We start from the raw sequence: 16,744 nt of genomic DNA, 5'->3' as shown, positions 1-16,744 counted from the left end.
TTGGTTGGCTGGTTGGTTGGTTGGTTGGTAGGTTGGTTGGTAGGTTGGTTGGTAGGTTGGTTGGTTGGTTGGTTGGTTAGTTGGTTTTCTGTCAACTTGACACAAACTAGAGTCATCTGGGAAGGGGGGACCTCAGTTGAGGAATTGCCTCCATAAGATTGGTCTGTGGGGCTGTGCGGTGGTGGCTCACATCTTTAATCCCAGCACTCAGGAGACAGAGGGAGACAGACCTCTGTGAGTTCGAGGGCAGCCTGGGCTACAGAGTGAATTTCAGGAAAGGAGCAAAGCTACAGAGAAACCCTGTCTCGAAAAAACAAAACCAAACAAAAAACAAAACAAAACTAAAAGATTGGCCCGTGGGAATGTCTGTAGGGAGAATATCCTTGATTAATGGCATACGTTAAGAGCCCAGCCCATTGTTGGTGCCACCCCTGGACAAGTGGTCCTGACTTGTATGAGAAAGCAGGCTGAGTGAGACAGTGAGCAGCCCCCACATGGTCTCTGCTTCGGTGCCTGCCTCCAGGTTCCTGCCCTACTGAGTTCCTGCCGTGGCTTCCATCAGTGATGGACTGTGTCCTGGTTAGGTTTTGTTTTTTTTCAAATGGTGCATGCCTGGTTCATCAGGGAAGTGGGAACTCCAATAGAGAAAAAATCCCTCCACTAGATTGCCTGGTAACAAGCTCATAGGACATTTTTTTTTTTTTTGATTAATGACAGCCCACTGTAGGCCATGCCACCCCTGGGTTGAACAGGAAAGCAGACTGGGCAACACTCCTCCTGCAAGGTCTCTATTTCAGTGCCTTCCTCCCGGTTCCTGCCCTGCTTGAGTTCCTGCCTTGACTTCCCTCAGTAATGGACTGTGGTCCAGAGGTATAAGCCAAATAAACCCTCTCCTGCCTTTTGGTCAGAATGTTTCATCACAGTAGAAAATAAAATAAGACATCCCTACAGCCCATGAATGGAACACAAGATATCACAGACCTTTTTTGTTTAAAAAAAAAAATGGAAAAACTCCACAAAAGACCTCTCAGCCTAGAATAATTTATTCTCCTTTTCCCTAACTTGGACAAGCTTACAGTCTTAGGAGCAGTAAGGAAGGAATAAAATAGACTTTCAAAAATGAAAGCAAGACTTCATTTTCTTGAAAAGGGAAATGGAATCTCAAAGGAAAAATAAAAGCAAAGAAAGCTTACAAGCCAGCAGAGGGAGGGGAGGGTTCTCTGTCCTAATGAGACATCAGCATTGACCTTTTCCCTGACAAGAGTGAGCTGGCCTTTAGGTTCTCTTTCTCAGGTCAGGAATTGGTCTAACTGGTCTTCGTGCTCCTCCACAGCTAATGTCTCACTCAGTCCATGGCGGACACTTTAACAGCTTTGGTTGTTTGGTGGGCAAGCTGCTACGCGGGTGCATGACTGTGGTGGTTGGTTTTAAAACATACTCACCTTACATTTTAAATTGCGTGTGTGGGGCCAATATGTACATGTGAGCGCGAGCACAGAGGCATTGGACCCCCTGGAATTGGAGTTACCGGAAGGTTGTGAACCATCTGACGGGATTCTGGGAACCAAACTCAGGTCCTCTAGGAGAGGAGCAAGTGTTCTTAACCACTGAGCAATCTGTCCAGCCCTGGTGGATTTAAATGTAGCAAGTGAGTTCTTTTTTTCTTCTCACCCTTCCATCAGCCTTTTCCTCCCCGGCATGGCAGGCTGCCTTGCCAGGTAACCCCATCAGCATCACCCTCATCAGTACCACAGGGCCATGCCCTTCCGTAACAGTAAATTTAAGTATCTCATCAACCACAAGATGGTAAGTCATGTTTCCATCTTGCTGGTGTCCCAGAATTGGCCCAGTCTGTCCCCCTGGAAACAGTCAGCAAAGTTTTTGTCTTTGAATTGGTAGATTTAAGCATATTTTAAATTCTGCTTATGAAAGTAAATTATTCTTTTAGTGGTTTTTTTTTTTTTTTTTGGTAAGGAAGATTAACATTTATTAAATCCTAAGTCTGTTGAAATACCTGTATTTACTTACTTTAAAATTTCTTTTTGTGCCCAAAATTGAAGCCTACAATTAGTTTTCAATCCAATGAAATAACGTCAGCTTTCAAAGGACACAGACAGCTACTTCTAGCTTTTTTTTTCATTTTTATTTGTCTTTTCTCATTCAAAATGATACAAAAAAGTTTTCAGCTTCATGAATATCTAATTCTCTCTAAATTATAAGGTGATTTACTTCTTGCAGCTTGAAAGGTTCGCCTCTGTTGGGTTTTCTTCTTTCCCTGTGTGAAGAAGCAGATGCATTCTGCTGGACCTGCCTCTAGGCAGAAGGAACATCGCAGTCATTTGATGCATCTGTAATTCCCAAAGGCCATTTCAGAGAGTTTCCCTTTCCAGCTTTTTTTCTTTGAAAACTTTTAAGAGAATCCAAATCTAAAAACAATACACTGTGGAATGTTCTGCTCAAGATTGAGGGGAGACAGGCAAAGGTCAACAAAAACACAAAGGAAAAAAATTAACTCATTCTGTTTTATGGAAGGCAATTCCAAGTAGCTTATCTGTTATGAAGATAACGTCATCCATGCATTTATTTAATAGTTAATTAGAAGCATCTCTTAAAAGATTTCTCCAGCCATAATCTTGGCTAATATTATCAAACCGATGAGCAAAGACATCATACCTACGTGTTCAGCTGATGATGTGGCAAAGATCATGAAATTCTGCAAAACTCAATCTAAAGAGAGTTGTAAATCGCACAAATACCAGCTAATGGATAATGAGATTCTATTCTAATGTTGATAATGTGCAATGTAAGTGTTTCCTGTTTCTTAAATAGGATATCTTTGACCATTTAAGCAAGTCTTTAGCACCAAGCATCCACAGACATGAGTATATTAAAAAAGCCATTTTGTGTATGCCGCTTGGAGGTAACGAGAAAGTGCTTCTCAATGGGACACGCTTAAGAGGAGACATCAATGTCTTATTAATAGGTAAGAGCACGCTGAGTTAATAGTGCATTGATAACTTATTTTTATTGTCCCCACCTCACCATGCCTGTGTGGTTCGGTGATGTAATATTAGCAGAAAAACAAAAGGCCAAAGTAGCATAATTACTGTGTCATCGTTTTCTAGTATAAAGATGTGCTTGCTTTCTATTGGAGATGTCTTTTATTGGTGAGGACATCATTTGACCTTTTGCACAAACATTATGTCCTATACATCAGCTAGGTACCCCTAATTCCCCCACTTGGCCCCTTGCTCCCGACATTTTCTTGCACCAAATCTGACAATTGATCTACTGAAAATTCTAACAGCCTGAAATTGTAGTCAGAATCTTTTTCCAGCTGGGTTGATTACCAGTCTTCCAAGCCACCCTTGAGCTGAGGTTCCTAAGCCGAGCAGAGCTTCATCATCAAAGCCTTGTGGCACTTTCCTCGAAGAACTTGTGACTGTCGAATCTCTACCTGCCGTAACTCAGTCCTCAAAGATGGGCACTCTGGTGGGCTGCAGGACAAACACAAAAGCCCACGTGATTAATTCTGGTTAGTTGTGGAAACAAATCAGATATATTCACTGAACTGTAGCAGCAATCTTAAAACGTTCTTATTAATAAAATCAAACTTGAGCCAGGTATTGGGGTGAAGCTGGAAGATCAGAGAGACAGAACAAGCCACAGCTAACCTCACCTGGCCAACTTCTCAGCTGATCTTGTTTCCTCAGCCTGGAAGCCTCTGTGTCCTCATATCCGAATGGCTCTCAGCTGAACTGTGCTGCTCAAAACCTAAAAGCTTAACCAGCCAAATGCTTAACCAGCCAAATGCTTCTAGTTCCTGGTCCTCATGCCTTATATACCATCACTCCCTGGGATTAAAGGCTCACTTTCTGGGATTAAAGGCGTGAGTCATCACGCTTGGCTGTATCCTTGAACAGATGGATTTCTGCCTCTGGAATGCTAGGATTAAAGGCCTGTGCTACCACTGCCTATCCTCATGTTTAATATTGTGGCTATTCTGTCTCTGACCCCAGATAAGTTTATTAGGGTGCACAATATTTTGGGGAACACAATACCACCACACTGAACATGCAATAATGAAGTACTTACTGCATGCCAGGTACTCACAAAACAGGAAGCCAGAGACATTGTGGACTGAGGTTACCGAGTGAGGGGCACAACTGCATTAAGCATTCTACAAGCTGATTGACAGATTAAAACCTGTGACTGTAGACAGCTGGGTTGTTAGAGGTTGGGAACCAAATTTTTTTCCAGCTCTCTGCTGCACCCTAATATCCAATCATCACCCACCTCCGTGTGTGACCATCCTTGTGGCTATTAGGTAGATTGGACTTTACAAACACCCCCTAGCTTGCTAAGGATGTCATCTTCTGGCATGGGAGACCTACAGCAGAGATCGCCACGCCTCGCTGTAACCCACTCACCTGCCTGATGTTTTTGCCAATGTACTTGAAAACTCATCTTGACTTATGGCTTCCTTCATTCTGTTCCCATAAACACTTCGTGAAACTGTCACCAGGTTGGAATATGGAACTGGAGACCTGAATCTGTGTTCAAGGCCATGGTTACTCCAGGATAAACCGTCTCTTCTTCTCCTTGAGGTGATGGCTGTGTTTTGTTCTGTTTTGTTTTTTTTGTTGTTGTTTTTTGGGTTTTTTTTGGATTTTTCGAGACAGGGTTTCTCCGTGTAGCTTTGCGCCTATCCTGGAACTCACTTGGTAGCTCAGGCTGGCCTCGAACTCACAGAGATCCGCCTGGCTCTGCCTCCCGAGTGCTGGGATTAAAGGCGTGTGCCACCACCGCCCGGCTTTTGTTTGTTTTTTTAAATCATCCTCCAGCTTGTCCTCTAGGAGCTTGAGGAAGAGAAAAGGGATAAACAGGCACAGAAGTCAGTGCACCGGAATGAGTCACATGTCGACAGAAGGATAAGCAGAAGCTAGTGGAAGGCACTCACAGAAAGTTCCAGGAAGGAAGAAGTCCCCTTTCCATGCTGTTGGATTGTTTTTACTGAGAAGTTCTCTGTGTGTCTGGAGTTACGGGGTATGGATGGAGGTGCACGTAGAGGACCACTTGTGGGAGTTGGTTCATCCATTCCTGCAGGCGGGTCCCAAGAGTAAACTCAGGTCATCAGGGTTGACAGCAGACACCTTCACCCACCGAGTCATCTCACCAGCCCTTCCTTTGAATATTGTTTCAGCCAACAACCTGATCATCATATTTAAGAATTCTAATGAGATACTTTCTCTGCTTTAATTATTCTTTCTGAAAAGTCATTCTTTGCCATGTGCTTTTTATTTTTACTGTGCCATCTGTTGTGTACCAATCAGTTGGGTGCTGTAAACACAGGCCACCCCAGGCACTTGGGGTACCCGGCAGTGTGGGAAGAGGGGTGGAGGGGTCATGGATATTAGGAGTGTAAACATGAATAAAAAAACCTTCAAAAATACTAAAACCTAGCATCTTTCTGTGTGTTCTTGAATGGTTATCTAAAAAACAAAAAAAAAAAAAAAAAAAAAAAAACCTTATTTAACTTGGTTTTTTTTTGTTTATTTTGGCTTCTTGGCTTTGTGAGTCAGAGCCTTGCTATGTATCACGCACAGCACCAAGTCAGGTACCGTGCTCTTTTGTGCTGGACTGAATGAGAATGGCCCCCAGGGGCTCATAGATTTGAATGCTTGATCACTATTTTAAAGAATTAAGAGGTGTGGCCTTGTTGAAGTGTGACACTGGGAATGGGCTTTGAGGTTTCAAAAATTGTCCCTCTCTCTTCCTGCTGCCTGAAGATCCGGATATAGAACTCTCAGCTACTCCTCCAGCAACATGTCTGCCGTGTGCAGCCATGCTTCCTGTTATGATGATAATGGACTAAACCTCTAAACTGTAAGCCAGCCCCAATTAAATGCTTTCTTTTATAAGAGTTGCTGTGGTCATGGTGTCTCTTTGCAATAATAGAACACTGACCAAGACACTTTTTAGAGCCCAGTCTGGTGTCAAACTTTTAGCAATCCTCCTGCCTCGTCTTTGCCAAGTGCTGGTATTACAGGCATACACACATCATGCCGGGCTTCCTACTTTTGTGTTAAGGTGCTGGGGATAAGAGCCAGGGCCTTGTACATGCGAGCCGAGTGCTCTACATGGAGCCATGGCCCTGCCTTAGGATACATAAAGGCAGAGTGTTCCTCTTCACTGTGTGTTTCCCAATAGTCAAAGTGGAACTGAGATCAGAGGAGCTGCATTTGGGTTCAGAGCCACTGGCCACGGTTGCTGCCCATGGAACCCTATGTAACCCCGTCTCCCCCTCAGGCTGCCCCAGCTGGGCCGATCCCTGCTTCCTTCTCTGTGGTGATCACCTGCTGCTCGGAGCCCCCAAACAGGAGCAGCATCCTCTGCTACTGCTAGAGATAAATCCACAGAAAGATAGAATTAAAAATAACTAGCCATCAGGCTGCATGGAAGCCAGAGGAGTGGCCAGCCATTTCACTCTTAGGCTAGCCTTCCATGCAGCTGATTAGAGAGAACAGATGAGTGAGTGACAGGGACTAATAAGCCAGGAGAGGTGTAAAGTGAGCTGCACAGAATGCAAAGCAGATGGACACTTGGCTTGGAACAGAAGGAAGAGACAGAAGTTTTAGGCAGAGTTTCATTTCTAAAGATACCAGTGACCTTTATTTTTCTGAAGAATATCAAAGTCCTTTCTGTTGGTTTTTTACACTTATTCATTCATTTCTCTCTCTCTCTCTCTCTCTCTCTCTCTCTCTCTCTCTCTCTCTCGGCATGTGTGTGTGTGTGTGTGTGTGTGTGTGTGTGTGTGTGTGTGTGCATATGTGCACACGCGCACGTGTGGAGGTCAGAGGACAACTTCCAGGAGTCAGTTCTCTCCTCCCACCATGTGGGTCCTGGGCAAGTCTTGGTGGCCATTGTTCCACCCACTGAGCCATGTCACTGGCCTTGAGTTTATTGCTTTAAAAACAGAGATTAGGATTCTGATAAAATGATAGGAATGCCCAGGGAAGGGCTGGGGAGATTACTCGGTTGGTGAAATGCTTACCATGCAAGCATAAAGACCATACGGCATAAAGTTCACTCCAAAGCACCGACAATAAAAGCAAACAAATGACCCCAGTGCTGGGGGGGCAGAGACAGGGTGCCTGGGGTCTGCTGGCCCGTCAGCCTAGCCTAGGTGAGCCTCAGATCCCAGTGAGAACCTGTCTCAAAAACACAGGGTGACCTACACAAGATACCCTCCCAACAATCCATCATGGATGGGGGAAAGGTTTGTCAGGGCCCCCCACTTACTAAGGGCAGCAGGCCGCTGCTGGCGGGTGGGCTCACTTTCTCCAATGGCATAGCCACTGGTAAGTTACCCACAAGCCAGTAAATAACCTCCTGTCCATGCTCATGTGAGCAACACTAGTTAAACTAATTAAACACACACACACACACACATACACACACACACGAGACATGAACATAGCAGGAAGACTGGTGGAGAAGAGGATAATGGGGAGGGAACAGACATGCAAGAAAGTGTCAAATATTACATTAAAAAAAAAACTGGGTGGCTCACTTGGCCACATTCCACTTCATCTACCTGAGACTCACAAATTTAAAAGAAATAGAAAATAAGAAATTATCACTTTGAGGGAGAGGATGGGGCTCAGTTTTTAATGTGTTTGCCTGATACGTGCACAGTCCAATCTCCAGCACCACATAAATCGGGTGTGGTGGCGCACACGGCAGGTAGAGGCATTAGGATCATGAGTTCAGGGTCATCAGGTTAGAGCATACAACCTAGACCTCAACCGTGGGCTACGGAGATGGCTCAGGAGGGAAAGGATTTGCTACACAAGCATGAGTTTGGATCCCCAGAACCCAAGTAAATCAGTAGTGTTCACCTGTGATCACAGAGATCTTAGAGTGAGATGGGAAGCAGAGACAGTGGATCCCCGGGAGCTAAGAGAGGGAGAGGTGAGGAGACCCACAGCTAGCCTGGTGTGTGCGCCTGAAAACAAGTGACCCTGCTGCAAACAAGATGAGAGGCAAGATCCAACACTGATGGTGTGTCCTCTGATCTCTCCACACACTCCGTGGCACGTGCATGTGTATGTGTGTGCGTGCCTGAGCAGGCACACACACGGGAGGAGGGGGCGGTGATTTTAAAGACCTAGACTTTCAGGAGGGAGTTACAATCCCTTCTGCCCCTATATGAGCCAAGCCTGCACCCAAATCCTGAGCTAATGCCACTTTTAGGCCAATGTGTTATGAAACAATTTCACCTTAGATGTGTGTACAGGGGACAAAGACACCTGGCACACACACCTGAGTACACAGCACCCAAGTCTGTGGAAAAGTTCAGACCCAGATGCAGAGGCCACCAGAGCCACCCCACGGCCATCACCTCCCTCCCCAGGTGTCTCTTACTCATCCAGAACATGTGAGCAAGGAGCAGACTCCCCAACCAATCCACCTTCTTTTAACTCAGCGTGGAAGTGTATTGGTCTCTTTCCTTCCTAAAATAGTTCAGTTATGACAGAGAGAAATTTAACGTAAACACATATGTATTTATGATTTCATACCTGGTGCTTGAGTCCCTGAGTGACTATCAATTGTCAAGTTCCACTTTGTGTTAGGTTCTGAGTCAATTGATAAGTCATCAGTGGTGTGTGAATCTATCGTATAGTTAGCTGACAATTGCTGTCTTCTTTATTCAAAATTCTCAGCAGACGAGGGCATCTGCTTCCCTATTCATTCTCTCCCTCCCTCCTATTTTTCATGTGTTTTATGAGCTTCTTTAAAATTGCATCTTCTGACTTAACTCTCAACAATTCAATATTGGCACAAAACAAAAAAAAAGGCTCACTATTCTTCCATATTTTGGCACTATGGTAGTCACATATATAAGTAATGATAAATCTCACAGATTCACTTCAGGTTTATAATTAGAAACTATTGCATCTGGTAATTTTTATACATTCCTTTGAATTTCCAAAGGGTAAAATTGTAAAACCCACAAAAAGTGAAATATAGATTCTTTGACTCCACCGATAACTATGTTTCTTCTCAACAACCATGAGAATCCTTAAATCCTTAAAAAGAGAAAACCCAAGTTTTCTCTTCAACTGTCTCTACTGCTAAGTCAAGCCATATTTCTCGATTTCCATAAATTTTAATATGTGCTGTCTTAAGAGCCCTGCACAGTCGCCACCTCTGAGTCATTAGCTGTTTTCTCTACCTGATGTCTTCAGGAAGAGTGGTCACCAGGACATGGTGTCGGGGTTCACGGCGTCCAGGGGAAGAACAGGTGGCAGAAAAGTCACCTTCCATTCCCACGCTGGTGCCTGTGGTGTCGACAAAAAGAAGATGAAAAGCTTAGTGAGGTGCCGTGGCAGGTTAAGAATGGACTCTCGCCAGGCGGTGGTGGCGCACGCCTTTAATCCCAGCACTCAGGAGGCAGAGGCCGGCGGATCTCTGTGAGTTCGAGGCCAGCCTGGGCTACCAAGTGAGTTCCAGGAAAGGCGCAAAGCTACACAGAAAAACCCTGTCTCGAAAAACCAAAAAAAAAAAAAAAAAAAGAATGGACTCTCTTGTAGCATAGCAGTGTGAAAAAAAATCATTTTTATTTGTGTGTGTGCATATATGTGTGTGTGTGCGCACAGGTGTAGGTGTGTATACAGGTGGGAGCGCACAGGTATGAATGTGTGTGCAGGTGGGATCCTGCTGGTGACAGTGTGTGTGCACGCACATATGTGGGGGCCAGAGGTCAAACTTGGGGTCATTCCTCGGTTGCCATCCATGTTGCTTTGTGGTCAGGGTCTCTTGCTGGCCCAGGGCTCGCCAATTAAGCGAGGCTGGCTGGCCAGTGAGCACCAGAGATCTGCCAGCCTACATTTTCCTAGGACTGCAAGTACACTGCACCCAGGTTTGTTTGTTTAGGATTTATTTTATTTTTATTTATGTGCATATGTCTGTGTACATGAATATGTGTGCAGGGGTCCTTGGAGGCCAGCTGGAGTTACAGGCGTTTGTAAGCTGCTGGACTGGGTGCTGGGAACCGAACTCAGGTCCTCTGGAAGAGCAGCAAGAGTTCTTAACTGCTGAGCCATCTCTGCAACTTCTTGTTGTTTTTTTAATGTACTCGAGATAGGGATCCAACTCAGACCCTTGCACATTAGCAACCAGCATTTTATTGGCTGAGGTAGCCCCTAAAATATCATTTAAAAACCACTCCAAGATCAGTTATTTACAGCCTACAAAACAGTATTTCCTCTGTGATTTTTCCAAGGGCATTGTCTCCATTCCCCTTCTTGGCCACTAGGGTATGTATGTGAGCCAACTGTACCACTTAATCCCACACCCCTTTTCACAAGTGCACATAACCTAAGCCAAGACAAGCAAATCTTACCCTACGCAGTTTCAACCAGGAGCTGGGAAGAAGAACCAGGTCCTATTTATGGCAGAGCTGTTGGGACCTCAGTGTGGTCCCACCAGCAGCCACAGCCCTGCCTCTGAGATGGAGCTGCTTTGATAGAGAGAGAGAGAGCAAGAGGACAGGACCCAGGATGACCTGATGGCTTGGCTATTTGTGCTGCCTATCAGCACGGGTGGACCTCAGCCTTCCCAAAGTTCAGATTTGCGGTTCATAAAGTGTCCGCCTATTTATGCAAACTTGTAAAGTCTTCATCTAAGATCCAAAGGTTTCTGAATTTTACAACCCAGAGTTCCGTTTGAATTGCATTGTTCCGCATTCTCTTCTCGCTTTTCTGGGTTCTATCAGAATGCCTGTGGCTACCCAGAAGTGCTCACACACAGAAATGCTTCCTTAAAGTCAGCTACAACTTCTCTCTCAGCTCTCACGGCTCTGCCAGGCGACAGTGGTTAAATGAATAGACTGAGTCTAAAATCCCGTCAAATCCCAGTGCCCGCTGTCACTAGCTGGGAGATAAAAGCCTCCTCTAACACCTGCAGAAAGTGGCCTGTGCGGGTGAACCCTGTAGAGCCATGTGCCTTTCTCTTGTGGGCTGTGAGCAGGTTGGCATGTCACAGTTTATAAATGTCACCCATCAAGGGATTCGAAGAGTGTTCACTCATGAAAGCATCCGGCTGCCAGGGCCCCTGGTCCTTACTGTGCCCTTCCTTCCCCATACCTGCTTATACAAAATGATCCGAGAAGTTAAAACCCAAGGAGAGAATAACATGGAGGCAGGAGCAAGCAAAAGAAGCCACTCAGAGGGAGATGAAGAGGAGAAAAGAGTCCCAGTGTCAGTGGTACGTGCTTGCCTAGCAGGCTTCGGAAAGCCCCAGTTCAGTCTCCAGGAAAGGCGTGGCCCGCTAGGGGGAAATCGAGGGCTGCAGTGTCCACGCGAGTCCATAAACTCAGCACTCAGGAAGGTTAGCTGGGGGAATCCAAGTGCAGGGCTCGCACACGACAGAGCAAGTCCTTGTCTAGGAAGAGAGGAGAGGGAGAGTTTAAAGCCTGACACAGTGGCACGCACCTGTAATGGCAGCACTTGAGAGGCTGAGGCAGCGGGATTCCTGTTAGGCAGAGGCTAGCCTGTGCAAGTCTCCAAACAGCAACAATTAGAAAATACCAGAGCTCCTTGGAGTGGTGGAGTGTCTAGTTGAGAAGGTAATTCCTCTTCTCTGATATTAAGCATCCGATTCCTGTTTGCTCCAGTCCTGGCCTGGAAGCTTTCAGAGGTGATCATCAATCATGACTCTACCGAGCTGCAGAGGCTGCCTTTCTTGGCGACACCACGGTCCACGTGGTTCCTGGTAATGACCCTGTCCGTTGCTCTTGAGTTTCCCAGGACTGTTGAGAATGAAAAACGTCTCAATCCCAGGTTCTCTGGGACTTACCAAGTCACAGTGGTTCAGGCTGAGGACCCCTGAGTCACTTTCAGGGAGGGTCACTCCAGTGGGACCTGGAGTGAGTTTTATTTTGTTTGATAATTATCAGAAAGGGGTCAGATGTTAAATCTTCTTATATAATCAACAGAGTAAACCCCAGAAGAGCACATCATACTAGAAATACCAGAAAAAGAAAACACCTGTTTTAAGCCAGCAGCTACCTGTGGTGGCAACACTTGTAACACCAGCACTTGGGAGGCAGAGACAGGAAGATGGTGAATTTGGGGCTAGCCTGGGCTATGTATCAAGACCCTTTTTAAAACAAACAAACCAGGTAGCTAGCTAGCTAACTCTGCATGTTATCTCATCTGTACATACTTGAACTATAGATTTGGTAAAGGATATCCAGAAAAGCTTTCTTTACAATAACTCCTCAGCATAGCTATTGGAAATGCGTAACAAATTTAGTTATGTGAAACATCTACAAAGAACAAATGGACAGGTAAAATATTGCCCCTTCCTTGCTCTTTCTCCTCTGCCCGTAAGGGAATCTGGAGTTCCTAAGCCCTCCAAGTGCTGTGTGCACACACGTATGAGTGGTTAGGTAGTAGGAAAGACCTCAGGATATCCTTGTGGGAACCGCCATCAGAATGGGCACAGAAGCTTTTATAGCATTAATGTTCAACTTAGATCTTAAGGAAATCAAAGACTCTTATGAGGACTATTTCCCTGCGGAAGCAAAAGCAAATTTATACCCCTTCTTTATAGGGCACCAACGACCAACCAAAGTCCAAAGTCTACCAAATTCTGGCTGGAAAACGGAGGAGTTTATTAGGCTTACTTACAGAGTATGAAAAGGGGTTTATTTACAAGCCCATGGGAGACCCTGTAGTGTCCACACCACTGGTAGGTCTCAGCCCAGTACTCATGACCACCTCCTCATAGCCGGAGTCCTCCACTTCAGCTAACCTTCCACAGCCAATGTACCCCAGCACCTCCCGAGACCACAAGGCCGTATGGAAATAAAGAAAGATTATATGCAAATCGTTGGCAGGTAAAGGAAAGAACTTCTGAGTCACAGGTAAAGGTCCAATGACCCTCTCCACCCACTTCTTCTATGAGGGACCGTCTACAGCCAGCCAGCCCCAGTCCTGGAGGTGTCTGTGAGCAGGCACTGCTATTATGACGAAGGTGATGGATGCTGTGCTCACAGGTGACATTCCACAGTAGCAGTTAGAAGCAGAAACAAGGAAGGCCCCAGGTCAAAGGACTAGTCTCCTAATTGGCAGTTCAAGTAAGCCCCTTAGCAAAGCAAATGACAGTCGGAGGCCGTCCTCGGTCTCCACCAGACAGACAGCAGGTGCTTCACCTCTCTTCGACGTGGAGATCACACCATCCCTTCCCGTTATCCTGGCTTGACTCTGCTCAACAATTGGCGATCACAAACACCTTCGTATAAGTTCCGTACAAGTTGTACTGAAAGGGCCAGACAAGGAGTCCATCTGCCACTCCTCAGACATGGCTGGCCCTCAGTGGGGTGCCCTGCCCTGCCTGGGACACTACACACACCATGGGTGAAAGTTAAGACAAGCTATGACCTACCACAAAAAAATCAAGGAAGATTAAATAACACCTAGGGTTCCTCAAACAGAGCCTAGACTTGAGCACAGTGTGCCCTCTTTGCCAACAGAGCATTGGCTCCCTAGGGATGCTCTAGATCCCCACAGTTAATGTACTATCCATCTCGTGTGGTCTGCTCCCACCTCCCAGGCTGCCGTGGAGTATATCTCACAGCTGGCTAAATGGCCAATGGTTAGTTAGACCTTTCTAAAACAGCTTTTGCCAATCATCTGTGAGTTCTAAGGACAACTTCCTGTCATCTGTAGCTCTCCTGATAGCAAGTCCCGCCTGTCCCATGTATAATACATCTCCACATGAGTTCATGTTGCTCATAATACAGACGACAGACAGACAGATATATTTTGCAGGATATTGGTTTACACTGTGTGAAGATGTGTCATTGTGATGGGTTTAATAAAAAGCTGAACAGCCAACAGCTAGGCGGGAGAGAGTAGGCAGGGCTGGTGGGCAGAAAGAATAAGTAGGAGGAATAACTTAGGCTCAAGAGAGGAGAAGAAAAAGGAGGGGGAAAAGAGGGAGATGCCAGGGGCCAGTCAGCCAGGCAGGCAACAGCCAGCCAGACATGGAAGAAGCAGGAAAGTAGGACATACTGAATGAAAGAAAGGTAAAAAGCCTTGAGGCAAAACATAAATGAAGAGAAATGGGTTAAATTAAGTCATAAGAGCTAGCAAGAAATGAGCATACGCTAAGGTCAAACATTCATAATTAATAATAAGTCTCCATGTCATGATTTGGGGGCTGCTGGTCCAAGAAAGCCTGCTAGAGTTAACCACAAATTTATTAGATGGCCCAGCAATTCTGATCCTAGACATCTACCCAAAACACACTGAATAACAATACAGAGAGAGGGAGAGAGGGAGATAGAGAGGGGGAGGGGAGCTGGGCATGGTGCACACTTGTAACCCAGAATTTTACGAAGTGGAAGCAGGAGGAGCAGGAGCTCCAGGTTATCCTCAGCTACATATCAGTTCCTGGGCCAGTGTGTGTGTGTGTGCGTGTGTGTGTGTGCGTGTGTGTCACCCAAAGGCAAACAGACAAAAATATCTCCAGAGCAATATATACATAAATCTGATAACTTAGAGAAAACACATCAATTCCTTGAGGACTTGAGAAATAGATCATCTGGCTCGCTAACTTGAGAAAATTAAATCTACAAAATTAAACCTTCCCGAAGAAGGATGACTGGGCCCATGTGCTCTCACTGGACAGCCTACTATTTTTAAAACCTACATGAGTAAAGGGAGGGTATAGGGGGACTGGGACTGGAGAGGTGATATGCACAAGAGACAATATGCCGGTGCATGAAAAAAATGTTCTAAATTAAAATTTATAGGAAGAAACTCTATATAATTCTATGTAGATCTGTATAACTCTATATTGTATATAATCTCTTCAAGAGGAGAGAGCACTTCCCAGTTTAACTTATAAGACTCACCTAGATGTCCAAACTGAACACTGATAGTTCAGAAACACAGGCAGAAAAACTACAGACCAACATCCTTATTTGTTGGGCCTGCCGACAGTCAGCTGGGTAGCTGGGTAGAGGCATGCAGGTTGAAGAGACAATGAAGAAGACAGAAAAGAGTCAAGAGGTCTGCCGGTCAATGCCAGACGGTCCCGAGTTTACTTCACAGCCAGCTTACATACAGTCTTGAAGGACAGAGGTAGAACAATGCACAGCACAGGCATTCAACCACTATCTATCCTGCCTTGCATCAAGAAGCAGGGAGTTTCATTTTCTATCTCAATGTACCTCTGGAAGGCATCAGCAGCTTGCGTCTAGCTAGATAGTATTTCCCTCTTATGGACTAATCAGAACTTTCTCACAGCCCTTCAAGGAGACTCTGCGGGCTAATCAGAACTTTCTCACAGCCTTGGAGCAAACAAGCTTGAACTCTACTGACTCAGAATAGACCTCAGATTCAAACTGGGAAACTGAGTCACTTGTGGGCTCCCACACTTATTGGTGCAAAAATCCTTAATAAAACAAAAGCAAACAGAATTCATCAATATGTAAAAAGAATCATAGGCTATGACTGAATGCATTTTTTTAAGTATACAAAGGTGATTTAGTATTCCCAATTCATCAATTTAATCCAAACTAAATGACAAACTAAAGACAAAAATCTTTGGATCATATACACCAATGCAGTAAACAAACTTTACAAGGCTCTATATCTATTCATTATTTTTTAAAAATGTTCAAGGGCTTGAGAGACAGAATTTCTCTTCCCAAGGTCCACTGTTCAATTCCCAGCACCCACATCAGTTGACTCACAACCACCTATAACTCAAGCTCCAGGAGATCCAATGCCATCTTCTGACCTCTATGAGCCTGCACTTACACAACGCACATAAACTCACACAGGCATATATATGTATACATAAATTTAAGAAAAAAAAATCAAGTGGTCTGCACTGCCACCCAGGGCCATGATGACATCTGGGCCCAAGATTCAGCTGAGGGCCATGTCTGGGTCCATTGCCCTATCACTGCCAGGGTCTGTGTTGAAGTCTGTGGCTCGGGTTGCCACCAAAGGCTGGACAGATGCTCAAGGTCTGGGCAGCCACCTGTGGCCACATTGATATCTGAGGCCATGCTGCCAATGGGGCCATGCTGATCTGGGTGGCCGACACTGCCACCTGGGGCCATGACAACATACAGGCCCGAGCTGCCGCTGAGGGCCATGTCTAGGTCTGTGGTCCTGCTGCAGCTGGAGTCGGTGTTGATCTCCATGACCCATATTACCACAGGGGGCAGTAGGAACCATGTGTGTTGAAATCTGAGAGCTGAGCTGAGCCAGCACCACATTTCCCTGGCCCTGAGAGAGTTAACCTTGCCTCTTGAGGCCACTGCAGCCAAAGAGCTGGTCCCACCCCTCATTGAAGAGCTGGCCCTGGCCCTCATGGTAGAGCTGGCCCCATACTCTGGAGAGATGGCCCTGCTCCTCACCTGAGGGGGCAGTTCCAGCATCCGGGACTGACCAAAATAGCTACTACCCAGGCCCACATCCAGGGCTTTGAGTTGTCCCAATCCAACATCTACCCTATCTATTACCTGCTAGAGTGCATGAAGGGATTGGTCCAGGGAACTATAGCCACGTGATCTTCATGACTCTGGGCAATAACAGGAGATCTGAGAGGAGTTTTGGTGAGGGTCCAGTATAGATGGTGTACCAGAATCCAGAGGCCTTGAACCTGACCAACAACTCATTGCAATGAACATTTCCAAGTAAAGCTGATAGGATAA

General features: G+C 45.6%; 1 long non-coding RNA gene across 2 annotated transcripts; it reads right to left on the bottom strand.

Annotated features, from left to right (window-relative positions):
- Positions 1 to 2,167: 2,167 nt before the first annotated feature.
- Positions 2,168 to 15,091, bottom strand: LOC131895616 (uncharacterized). 2 transcript variants are annotated; one of them, XR_009375233.1, is made up of 4 exons: positions 14,930 to 15,091; positions 11,499 to 11,815; positions 9,239 to 9,344; positions 2,168 to 3,497 (listed from the first exon to the last, which is right to left on the bottom strand). It is a non-coding gene; the product is annotated as an uncharacterized LOC131895616 (long non-coding RNA). The 2 variants fall into 2 exon arrangements; XR_009375232.1 differs by lacking the exons at positions 11,499 to 11,815; positions 14,930 to 15,091 and adding an exon at positions 10,409 to 10,544.
- Between the last annotated feature and the right edge of the window lie 1,653 nt (positions 15,092 to 16,744).

This window comes from Peromyscus eremicus, chromosome 19 (assembly GCF_949786415.1).
Source record: "Peromyscus eremicus chromosome 19, PerEre_H2_v1, whole genome shotgun sequence".
In the NCBI taxonomy this organism is placed as follows: domain Eukaryota; kingdom Metazoa; phylum Chordata; class Mammalia; order Rodentia; family Cricetidae; genus Peromyscus; species Peromyscus eremicus.
The sequence above is the reverse complement of the archived record's forward strand: the minus strand, read 5'-3'. Positions and strand labels throughout refer to the sequence as shown.